Source organism: Mirounga leonina, unplaced genomic scaffold, assembly GCF_011800145.1.
Source record: "Mirounga leonina isolate KUSES-001 unplaced genomic scaffold, KU_Mleo_1.0 Mir_129, whole genome shotgun sequence".
In the NCBI taxonomy this organism is placed as follows: Eukaryota; Metazoa; Chordata; class Mammalia; order Carnivora; family Phocidae; genus Mirounga; species Mirounga leonina.
The window spans coordinates 56,108,963-56,122,223 of NW_023270323.1; positions in this window are offsets into that span (position 1 = coordinate 56,108,963).

Genomic DNA, 13,261 nt, shown 5'->3' on the forward strand with positions numbered 1-13,261 from the left:
ATTACTCAGCCATAAAAGGAATGAAATCTTGTCATTTGCAACAACATGGATAGACTTAGAAGGAATTAGGCTAAGTGAAAAAAGTCACATCACAAATACCATGTGATTTCACTTGCATGTGGAATCTAAAAACCAAAACAAATGAACAAACAAAAAAGCAGAAACAGACCCATAAATGCAGAGAACAAAACTGATGGTTACCAGAGGGAAGAGGGTGAGGGAAAGGGAATAATGGGTGAAGGGAAGTAGGAGATACAGGCTTCCAGTTATGAAATGAATAAGACACAGGAATAAAAGGTACAGCATAGGAAATATAGTCAATGGTATTATGATAGTGTTGTATAATGACACATGGTAGGTACAATGTATAGAATTGTCAGATCACTCTGTGGTACACCAGAAATTAATAGAGAATTATGTATCAACTATACTTCAGCAAGTAAAAAAAAAGTAAAATAAGCTAAAGAAGAAAGTTTAGCATTCAAGTCAAATAGCCAAGAACAACAGAGAAACCCTATGAGAACTACAGTGAAAAAGTCATTAAGAACTCTCCTTTGCTGATTATTTATTGTATTGGCAGTAAGAGATAGTAATTACCATGTATCTCTTTTTGTAAAAACATTTGAGGGTAATAACTGTGTCTGTTTTTGTTTTGTTTTTTTTCCCAAAAGCACATCAGAGGTATGTTATTCTTTTAAGTAGTATCCTAGTTAGCTGTAGGTGGAGGAAATCTTTTCAATTGTGATCTCCTTACTGACTACTCTTATGACATAGGAGCAGCTGAGCAAAATTCACAAAAATTTCAAGAAGGAGACCACTGGTTGTTTTTATAAGGATTCATCTCTGCTTCTGCCCCAGCTCAGAGATACAAATGAGACTATCTCTAAACACAAATTCATTAAGAGATGTAAGAAAAGAATAGAGCTATGTAGTCTTTTTACATGTTTGTAAGCAATGTTGGCTTCCCCCCGCCCAAATAACTTGCTAAGATTTCAGATTATTTCAGGGGATAGCATTGTTCACTAGAATCTATTAATGACTTTTGAATACAGTGTGTATGTAGCTAAAGTGATCAAAAGTGAACAAATATTCTTCTGACTTTGGGGCACCTGGGTAGTGCAGTTGGTTGGGCCTTTGACTCTTGGTTTCGGCTGGGGTTGTGGTATCGGGGTCCCGAGATGTGTCGGGATGTGTCTGCTTGTGATTCTCTCTCCCTCTCCATCTGCTCCTCCCTGCCCACTGCCCTGCTGGGCACGCTCTCTCTCTCTCTCTCAAATGAATAAATCTTGTAAAAAATAAAAAAATAAAAAATATCTTCTGACTTTAAATTCCATTACATTTGTTGCCTAGACAGTATGGGCTGTTCCCCTTTGATTTACCCATATTTACTGCACATGAATTTCTTTTATCACTTAAAAACTCTTAGTTTCCTCATCAAATAAGAAAAGATAGCAACATGTGAAAGAAAGTGACGTTTCTTCTCATCGTAACTCTTTTGGTACTCCCATTGACTCAAAGGAATACAGAAAGAAGAAAATGGCTTTTTAAACAGAGAGTAAATGGTTCTGAATATCCTTGGCTTTTTGTGTTTAATGTCATTTAAATAGTTGGACCTAGCACTCTCTATTGAATTTATCTTGGTAAAAATAATAAAAATATCATGAAAATATTATCTATGCAAAATTATCAGTACAGATAGATTTTTAAGTTCAAGCATCATTGGTAGCGATTGTTTCATTTTAATCTCAATGGCGGGATGTAATTTCCTGTTAAAATAAAACATATTTCTGGGGCGCCTGGGTGGCTCAGTCGTTAAGTGTCTGCCTTTGGCTCAGGTCATGATCTCAGGATCCTGGGATCGAGCCCCATGTCAAGTTCCCTGCTCCACAGGGAGCCTGCTTCTCCCTCTCCCTTTGCCTCTCCCCCTGCTTGTGCTCTCTCTCGCTATCTCTGTCATTGTCTCTCTCTATCAAATAAATAAATAAAATCTTTAAAATAAAATAAAATAAAACATATTTCCAAAATTATATCTAGAAAAATGTAATACAAATTATTCTGGAGCCTAATTTTCACACAAACTCACAGTCTCTCAAATATTTGGCTTTTTGTTAATTACTAAAATTGACTAGAACATTCAAGACTAAGTTAAAAGTATGTACTACTGAAAAGTGTGTTTCTTTTTAACCTGCCTCAGCAAGGGAAGGAGAAAGGAAGGAATGAGGGAAAGGAATAGAGGGAGAGGAGAAAGAAGGGAGAGTGGAAGGAAGGGTGGGAGGGGCAAAAGGAGAAAAAAAAGAAAGGAGGGAGAGAGATCAGAATGGAGGAAAGGAGGAAAGCAGGAAGGTAGGAAAGAAAGAAGAAGGGTGTAGAGGGCTCAAGGGTGAGTGGGGAGATCCAGAGAAGAAGAAAACAGAGAGAAAGAGAAAGAGAGAGAGAGAGAGAGGGAAGTTCCTTTCTAAGAATTTTTTTTAAATGTATGCATATAAAATTGACTCTGGTTCAGAACATGAATAACTTTCATTCTTTTGCTCTTAAATGGCTCACTGGATTAGGAAAAAGTCACCTTTATGTCTACACACAAAAATTCTACATTATTGTGTACCATGTAAGATACCACAAAACATGTGTTTCTCAACAGTCAACACTATGGCCTGGAATTTGGTCAGATTAAAGAGCAAATGAAACTCTAGAGCAGTGGTTTTCAACCAAATGCAATTTTGACCTCCCTAATCTGGGGCGTGGGGGTGGGGACATTTTGCAATGTCTGCATAGATTTTTTATTGAATGACTGAGGAGGAGGTGCCCTTGGTGTCTAGTGAGTGGAAGCCAGGTGCCCTTGGTGTCTAGTGAGTGGAAGCCAGTTAGAAGTGGAACTCCTAACTATCCTTCAATGCCCAGGGCGACCTCTCACAACACAAATTTATCTGGGCTGAAGTGTTAATAGTGTCACTGTTGAGAAATTTTGCTTAGAAAGAAACCTTTGTCCTGTCCTCACAGTGCATGCTCAGTTAAGGAAAATGCTCTGCACAAGACACAATTATTGAAGCAGATCTGAAAGTTCTCATTAGAAGATGATGGAGGATGGTGGTTAAGCACAAAGAGGTGTGGGCCTTGAAGTCATTCAGATATGGTTTGGGAGTCCTAGATCTTTTCGTTAATACCAAAAAATTTAATTTGACTGAGACTCAGTCTCCCCATCTGAAAATGGAGATCATAAAAGCTAATTTTTCTATTTGCTTAGACATAATTACGGGATAGTATTACACTCAGAGCCTGGAACATGAATAGTTGATACATTAGCATGTATTATTGTTGTTATTGTTATCATTCTGTAAGCATGAAATTAAACACATATTAAGAAATTTCTAGGCTTTCCACCAGTTCCCTCCTGTCCTCCAAGTTAACTAAAATTCACATCACTTACATTTCAGCTTATGAAAAGGAAACCTAAGCAAATTTATTTTTCATCACAAGCATGAAGACCTGCCATCAGCTCACTCCTTTCTAGTTCACATTTTTATAGACTTCTATTCTACTGTTTCATTAACATATGTTCTTCTTTATTATAAACTTCTTAGTCATTGCCTAGGTTTTAAAAAATATTATAGCTAAGCACCCAGGTAGTTATTTATCTTGAATAATTAACAACATTTAATGCCATCTTATAAGTGTAGACATTGAGATGCATAAAAGCAGTAAAAAGAGCAGACAGAGGGTGTGTGTGTGTGCGTTTGTGGTCTACTAATTGTTATATATAAAACTCAGAACATATAATTCACTCATGATTCTAAGGACAGATATTATGATCCACTTTTTTTTTGATCTTTGCATTTCTACAAATCACAGTACCTTTTCCTGAACAATGAATAAAGATACCTATTAATCAGCAATCAGTCACTCAAAATTAGTGATTAGCGAATGTTGAAACTGTTGAAATATGCTGAATGATTTAGCAGGAAATGTGCTCAGTTACTTCCAAGAATATTATTCCATAACGACATGTAATGTCATTCTTGAAAACCTTTAGTATTGGAACATAATTTTCCCTATTAAAGAGAGACCTCAAAAGCAAAGACAAGACATGAAGGTGTTTTACAAATCTTGGGAGTCTTGGGATTTTATCAATCTTGGGAGTCTTAAGTGGCGCTATTCTCTCGTCATTTGTGTAACAGGAAATCTGGGGAAGCTGCAGAAAAACCTTTAAATTCTCTATCTCTATCTCCATCTTCAACTCTATCCCCATCCCTGTCTCTATGTAGCAATATCCATAGGATGGGGCCATAAGTAAATGCAAAAGCAAAGATTCCAGCAAGGAAGTGAGGAAAAAAAAAATCCTCATGGGTTTTTATTTATTTATTTAAAAAAAAGCTCCTCTGGATTCAAGAAAGAAAATGGGCAAATGTCTCTCATCAATAAATCAATTCATTCTTCTGCTGTGAGGAAGAGTGGGATGTGGGACAAAAAGCCAGGAATATTTTTATGAAACTCTCTTCTGTAGGAAATGACGAATGAAGAAATTTTATTTATCTCTCAAATTAGAGTTTCAAGGAACAGAGAGATGATTTTGAGCTGGAGAGTCAGAGAAAGTGATAGGGAATCTAAGCCTGATCTACACATTGTACCATGCGCAGGATTTGGACAGTTTGGGGAAGCACATCTTTGGGGATTGGGAAAATGACCTAGAAACTGAACTATATAAGGCAAGTTCTGGAATATTGAATACACCTAAATGTGGCGCACAGTAGCCATGAGGAGTCTGGGACAGATACAACTGGGAAGGTGGAAAGATAAAGTGGTATGAATAGAACACTGAGAATATGCATCTGTTTTCTGTGTTTTCAAGTATTTGGTTTTCTCTTCAATGTCATTAAGGACACACTGTAGGCATTAGGGTTAAAATGTTCAATAAAAGGCAGGTGGTAGGTAAACTCTTACAGGGCTCTTTAGAAACAACTCTGGTGCTCTAGGATGCAGACATTATGGAATAACCTTTAGGGCACCAAAATCAGAATCGATAAATCCAAACTAATTTCTGTCCTTGGGTCACCTCTGAATTGGAGAGAGGGTCAAATTGGCTCCCAGATGAGTCACCTATCCAACATGTGGCCACAGGAAAATGGAGAACCTTAACTGCAGGCAACTGGCAAAGGAAAACTGAGCTGACTTTAATAAAATAAGTTAGAAGGAATGCTAGATTGATGAGAAGAGCAGCTATCCACCATTGTTGATATAGCAAAATAATGTGAAAGAAAGATTAACTCATATACAGTGTGGGTGTAAAAAATGGAACTGAAGTAGGGCACTTGCGAGACTGCTGCAATGTGGGATGGAGGGACTCCTGTCCCTCCCATTGTGCTCTGAGCATACTGAACACACAGGTACAATCTCTAATTTCTCTATTTTCCTACCTTTAGCTGTTAGCGTTGCTATTTCCTATGCTTGGAATATTTATTTTCTTCTTATTGCCTGTTTAACTGCTCTTAATATTTCCATGTTAACCTTTATAAACCTTCTTTATCAGCCTCCCCAGGTGCCTCAGCCAGACCATTTTTGTTTTTTGTTTATGTCCTAAGACCCACATGCCTTTTTCTCCTGTGGTATTTATAATTGCATTTAGTATTACCAGTGTTCCAAGTAACATCTTTCTTGAATGCATGGAGCATATCTTATTCGACTGTGCATCTTCAGTATCAAGCATAGTGGCAAATATCTCTTGAACTATATATATATATATATATATATATATATATATATATATATATATATATATATATTTGTTGAAATATATATATTATATATAATATGATGCCTGTAGCCTCCTTCTGCTACTAAAAGCAGCAGTTTTAGGGATTTCCTTTTGGTTAAGTTAGGTCACATTTTGTTTCATCTCACCCTGGGCTCAACAGATTGCAGCAGGATGACCTAAAAGCAGCCAGTAAGATGACCAACAGCCTATGAGCTTAATCCTTTTATCTACCTCAGTCAGACCATAACAGAACTGAGACCAAAGAATGTTAATTGAATTCATGTTTAAATACCCACATGTGGCTAGTGGCTACCATATTGGGCAGAGCTTGTCTAGTAAGTAGCACTGCTGGTCACAACAGCAGGAATGGCAGTGGAGACAGAGATGGACCAAGTCCTGTGGCCAGGACAAGATGAAGAGATTGATGGCATTCAGGAGGTGAAGAGACACTGGTTGGTATAATGAATAACCATCCAGTTCCTTGATGGACAGTGCTTCAGCTGCTGAGTTAGACCCTGAACTTTTTTCTCACAACCACTGAAACAACTTTTAAATGTCTCAGTTCTTTGAAACATAAGGGCCCTTCATAACACAATTATTTAGTCATAAAATACTCAGTGTTTTGTTTTGTTGTGTTTTTTTAGGAAGGGAGACAGCAAACTTTTGAGGATTCATCCCCTTCTTACCACCATCCCCATTATGCTTACCCCCTGCCCTTTCACTCACCACTCCCAAACACCCTCATATCCACTTCTTTTTTTATTTCCCCATCCTGAACCTCTTTCAATTCTTCAAATCTTCATACTTTCTCAGACCCCTCTGGCCTTTAGACACAGTTATCTTTGCCTGAAAACTTCATCCTCATTCCTAACCGTGGATGCCTCTTTGAGTCGCTATTCCTACTGCAAAAGTTTAATATGGATGTCCCACAAGTTATCCTAAACAACTTCTATTTTCTCATCATTAAATATACCAAGTACCAAGTGCTGTGTGGCTCTTAGCAGTCACAATGCATCTTTCCTCTGGGTGCCTCCCGCCTATATTATATAACTCTGTAAGAGAAGGGACCATTCATATCTTGCTCACCACTATACCCCAGATATTTAGCATCATGTTTGATATGCCTCATATATTTCTGTTAATAAATTACATCTACATTTCCTGGAGGAAATACACAATGTTAAACAGCATAGGGGGTAGAACGATGTATGTGTAACTTTTTGCAAGAAAATGATACATTTTCAGAAATTTTGTTCTGAATTTATTAAATTATTCTTATGTATTTGAAAATAAGGAGAAACAACTTTGAGAGCCAGAATGGCAATGATCACTTTTCTTTAAGGATTTATTTAATTTTTTTTTTCAGAGGGTGGGGAGGGGAGGGGAGAGGGAGAAAGAAACTTAAGTGGACTCTACACTAAGCATGGAGCCCCACTTGGGGCTCAACCTCATGACCTTGAGATCACGACCTGAGCCAAAACCAAGAGTCCGATGCTTAACCAACTGGGCCATCCAGGCGCTCCTGCAATGATCAGTTTAATAGATGACTTTTCCACAAAGTTGTTTACCTGAACAACTAGAGAAGACTGAGAAGTGGCATCACGTCTTTCAGAAGCTGTGTTGGAGATACACTTTCTGATTTGAATCTTAGCCTAGAGACTACACTGTGCCTGACAGAGTTGTAACCAAGACTTGCATACTGGTTAAAACTGAATCAAATTACAGCTAAAAAAAATAAATTTAGAGCTAATGGAACATCTAGACATTCCTAGATTGAAGTTGACCATGCTGTGAGTAAAATAAATATGTTCCATCAGATTCCTCTATGATGGTTATTTGTGGAAGGAGTCATACCTCTGGGAGTTCTTTGCCTTGATGCTGTGGGGAAGCAAGTATGCAGAGATCAAGGCCTTTTTTCCATGAGTCCGATGAAAACAAGCAATGCAAATGCCATTTCCAAATTACTTCTGGCAATCTGGCTCCAAACCACTATCCTAAATCATTGCTTCATATTTGTAACACAGGTTGAAACTGAACCTCAGTATATCCTTCTGTTTACACGAATCTTCCTGCCCTTCATAAAATATAAATTGGTGCTTTCATCTCCAATGAAACACCAAAGCGATGTATGATACTTTGTCAGTGTTGGATCGGATTACAATGGAGTGAAGATTATTTTTCCACCTGTGACACTGTCATTATAATCATCCGACTTACATTTATAGTCAAGTGGGAGTGTTTCTCTGATGACTGAGAGCCTTTAAACCTGAGGATAACAAAATGCTGTCTGTGAAGTACATATATATCCTAACCAGAGAGAAAAATCAAATCATCTGTTATACTATTTGTTTTCATCTAATAAAAGATGGAGAAAAACAGAAAAAATAAGCCTGGAGTATGCCAGACAATTTAAGGAAAGATGTCAACAGGCGGTATACTAAACATCTCTCTAAGAATCCCAGTAATTGACATAGCAGGAGCATAGCTTAAGTATTACCAAAGAAATGGCTCACTGAAGGATGAGTTTCTTTGGATAAGAGCTATATTACGCATCCTGTTCATCTTCTTTGCCAATAACATCTATAACCTTGAAGCAAGTTTTCCAATATAGTAGCATTCTCAACTGCCCTTTTTATTTCTCAAACCATGTATGGAATGATCGTACCTGTCCTATATGACTGAGAATTTATCTTTTCTTCTATTCACTTGTGTTCCCAGATTATTTTAGTCAATGAGAATGTTCATTGTTTCTTATACCAGACATGATTTTTATAGTTGTTTTTTCAGTAGCTTCATTTCCAGAGGTTTAACACAATCAACTACCCCTGACAACTATACAGTCGAAATTTACCAATATTCCCAGTTGGAAGCCTCAGAGACAGTCATATTGGATAACTCATATTGAAATAATCTAACTTACATACTGAAGCACCCATCCATGTTTTCTATGTTGATTAAATACTAGATAATAAGTTCACTGTTGTCCTATTTTTTTCCTGCGTGGTTATATATTACTTTCTTCAAAATATAAATTTCACATTTAATTTACAGGCTTAGCAGAGTTCATGTTTAGGCCTTATATGAAGACGATTTCCTTCACACTAGTTTGGTAACAACAAACTCCGAAGGTATGTAGCATATCATATTTACTTTACTGGGATAGGAAATAACTAATGTCTTATGTCACAGTGTAATGATAATCTAACTTTTTTTAAATACAACTTTCTTTGGGGGCAGATAAAAGTGTCCAATCTTTTATTTATTTTAAAGATTTTATTTATTTATTTGAGAAGAGAGAGAGAGAGATGGACAGAGAGAGAGAACAAGTAGGGGGAGAGGCAAAGGGAGAGGGAGAAGCAAACTCCCCGCTGAGCAGGGAGCCCGTTGCAGGGCTCGATCCCAGGACACCGAGATCATAACCTGAGCCGAAATCAGGAGTCAGCTGCTTAATTGACTGAGCCACCCAGGTGCCCCTGTCCAATCTTTTAAATCTTTTAAAGTTAAATTGTTTCTTTTATTACTCTTAAATTTATTCACTCAACTGCCCATAATTTTAGAATACTTCAAAATGTTCACTTTTTTATATTGTTAATGTAAGACCTGGTCAAGTGTACAATTTGGAAAACGTAAAAGAGGACAAAAAAGTCACCCCATCTCAAGTATTCTAATACATTTGTCACAGTATTTCTTCTTTTTATTTTGTGCATATTAGATTCTAAATATGAAACTTTATACTATTTTTTATTGAACATAATATAATGAGCTCTTATCTGTGGCATTTAAGTGGAAGTATGGTTAAAGCTTTTGATCCAATGGAAAAAGGCAAATCTCCTACCTCTAAACCAAACTGGGAACTTCCAGAGTAAGACACACTTTTTAAATTTTTTATGAAGTGGACGATGATGATTCCTGCATTGAGAAGATTTTGAGCACTTTTCAGGTTGACTGAGGACTTTATACACATCGACCTGCATCTCTTACGAAGTCTATCTTTTGTGATCTAGGGATGAGATTTTTACATTGCTGGTCAATGGGCAGGAATAACGCTGATAATTAGGGTAACCACATAATCTAACATGTGAGGGTGATTATTAATGACTTTACTGGACAAAGACATGAACCAGGGTTGTCCTGGTCAAACAGGGACATACTTAGCTAAGGTATAAGAAGAGGAATTTTAGTGATGGGTTCTCAGATATTAGTATCAATTGAAGAAGTTTTTCCTGTATAACAGGGTCAGCAAACTATAATTCCTATCCAGCCCACTGTTTGCTTTTGTATATCTCTTCAGTTAAGAATAATATTTATGTATTTAAATGATTGAAAAAAAATCTGGAAATTTATTTTCCTTCTCAGCATATAAAAACCTACACAATATCTTTGATTTTACTTCTTGAATTGCAAAACCTAAAATATTTGCCATCTAGCCCTTTAGAGAAAAAGTTTGCCAACTTTGTATATGTTTATATCTTCTACTCTAATCATTCATATTGTTTAATACTTTGCTTCTCATCCAAATTTCTGAATTGGTGTTTTTCACAACTGAGTAAGATATAGACTCTTGTAAAGAAAAAGAAAAAAAAAAAAAAAAGATCCCTTTGGACTCCAGAGAATGTAATTGTTCCCATAATACGGATAAATATTGACTTACAAAGTAAACATTTTATTCTGTTAAATTCAGCTTCAGTTGAGAATTATCACTGAAAACTATTTGTGCTGAAAGATTACTTTGAACCTCATTTGGTAAAACTCAAATCTTTAAAAAATTATCATAGAATACCTGGATCTCTAAAACTCTGCAGTCTCTCAGTGAATCATAAACTCTAGTTTAAGAAATACTAATCAATGGGCGCCTGGGTGGCTCAGTTGGTTAAGCGACTGCCTTCGGCTCAGGTCATGATCCTGGAGTCCCGGGATCGAGTCCCGCATCGGGCTCCCTGCTTGGCGGGGAGCCTGCTTCTCCCTCTGACCCTCCCCCCTCTCATGTGCTCTCTGTCTCTCTCATTCTCTGTCTTAAATAAATAAATAAAATCTTTAAAAAAAAAAAAAAAAGAAATACTAATCAAGTATATTCTAGCAGAACTGTAGGGTCTGGAAAAACATTCAAATAATTGTTTTGTTCTGAAAGGCAGGGTATTAAGGGATGCCTGGGTGGCTCAGTCAGTTTATGGACTGCCTTTGCCTTCAGGTCAGGATCCCAGGATCCTGGGATTAAGTCCCCCATCAGGCTCCTTGCTCAGCAGGCAGCCTGCTTGTCCCTCTGCCCGCCTCTCCCCAGCTTGTGCTCTCTCTCTCTGATAAACAAATAAATAAAACCTTAAAAAAACAAAACAAAACAAAACAAAACGAAAAAAAACAGGCAGGTGTTAAAACTAAGTAAGTGACCTGGCCATCTTCTTATTTTATTTCTTTATTTTTTTCTACTTATTTTTTTGCCCTCCCTTCCTTTCCATAAAGGTATTATAAGATATTTAAATACACAGTCAAATTTTTATAACAATCCATAAAACTGCAATAAAAATGTTCTGTGTAACATTCTATAAAACACACTTAGAAAAAAAAAACCCTGACATTATCCAGTCAACTTACTACTAATTTTACTAAGGCTGGGATATTGTAATGTACTTTCAATTAAATTACCAAAATAAAGCATCTTGGTTTTTATCTCTTGCTTTAGATTGCTTATTCAGGTGTTTCTTTAGTGAACTCTTTTTTTTAATTAGGCACATTGATTAACATTTTTATTTTTCAAAACCCATATTAATCTCTAAGACTATATCTGACATTTATTTGTTGACCTCATGCATCTTTCTTATGACCTTTCTGGTGATGGATCATTTGAATCATAACTTTTAATGGAAAAAAATAAAACTGAACATCACGAGTAGACTATAATTTTTGTTTACCATCACCTGAGAGTGTTGGGGGCAAATTTTACATTTATGAACGATTAAGCATCTTCTACATCTTCCCACAGGAGTTTCAATAAATAGACAAAATTATATCTGTGTGGGTCATACATATTAAATTCAACCAATAAATAAAATTTCCATTTAACAACAGCACAACAGGAAAAAATAAAGTTAGTGTTAAAGGAGAACATAAATGTTTAGTATTCCACATTTTACATTCATATCTTTTCCTCACTCCCTGCAGCTTGGAAAATTTATATTATCTTTGTTAATCACCTTCCTCCATGCAGTTTATAAACAAGTATTAGAATAGGGATAAAGATAAGAGAAAATAAACAAATATAAGTTCAGTCCCTATTCACTGGGCCTTCTAAGAGCTCAAGTAGTGATATTGTAAATTTCCATTAAAATAAAGCTGATTGGGTTGCAAATCCTCTAGTCCTTGGTTAGCTACCTAACATCCAACCACCTCCAGGGAAAATTAGGTTTACTTTCGGAAAGGGGAGAAACACAGAGTAAATAACTTAAAGTATGTCAAAGAGCTTTGAGGTGGGGACACAGAAAAAAAGATTAAATATAAAAATGGAAAAGGAACAAGACAAAAACTCAATAAATGAATTTATTTGTGAAATCAGCCTGTTGAAACCAAAGTAAATTTGGGAATTCTATAATTATCTGATCAATTTTGATAGTGCTGTCAGTTTTGATCATTCAAATCCCAACACCTAGATTATTTATCCAGCAAATGTCCATCAAAACCTCATGGCCTGAGGCGCCTGGGTGGCTCAGTCGTTAAGTGTCTGCCTTCGGCTCAGGTCTTGATCCCGGAGTGCTGGGATCAAGCCCCGCATTGGGCTCCCTGCTCTGCGGGAAGCCTGCTTCTCCCTCTCTCACTCCCCCTGCTTGTGTTCCCTCTCTCACTGTGTCTCTCTCTGTCAAATAAATAAATAAAATCTTAAAACAACAACAACAACAACAACAACAACCTCATGGCCTGATAGGTTAGACCAGGGGTATTCAGCAGGAAGAAATTAGGCTATGCTGTTTTCAAGATTTACAATTTGCTGTCAGAAATCCCATACAAATTACAGTTACTGCCAGGGTATGTTGTGCAATGTCAAATGAAGATAATTACCTGCCAATCTGCATAATTAGTGCCCCCATCCCCCTAATTCCCACTTTACGAATGCCTATTTTATTCGGGTAAATAAGGAGAATTCTTTTCCTTGTCACTCTGCTAAATCATGCAAAATATTTTGATTGGTACATAAGCTAGCAGGGGGGAAATGTTAATATTGGCAGAACTTTATGTTTTTATTCAATCTGAGAACAATTCAATAAAAGTAAAACCCTTTATACATGGCTCATCTAATAGTTTTTTCACCTATTGCAGGTATTATGGGAATTTTGTGATGAATCTTATAAAACATTTGTGAACCATAATGTGTGCTATAAATGTAAGATACTGTTGTGCTAAGTCAAGCTTCTAAGTAACTAAATGAAACTCTTCCAACAAATCAGAAATGGTAGAATAATGGAGACCTAAGCCTTGGAAGGAATGCACACAACTTTTGTTGGCCTTCTTCAGGTCTACTTTCTTTCT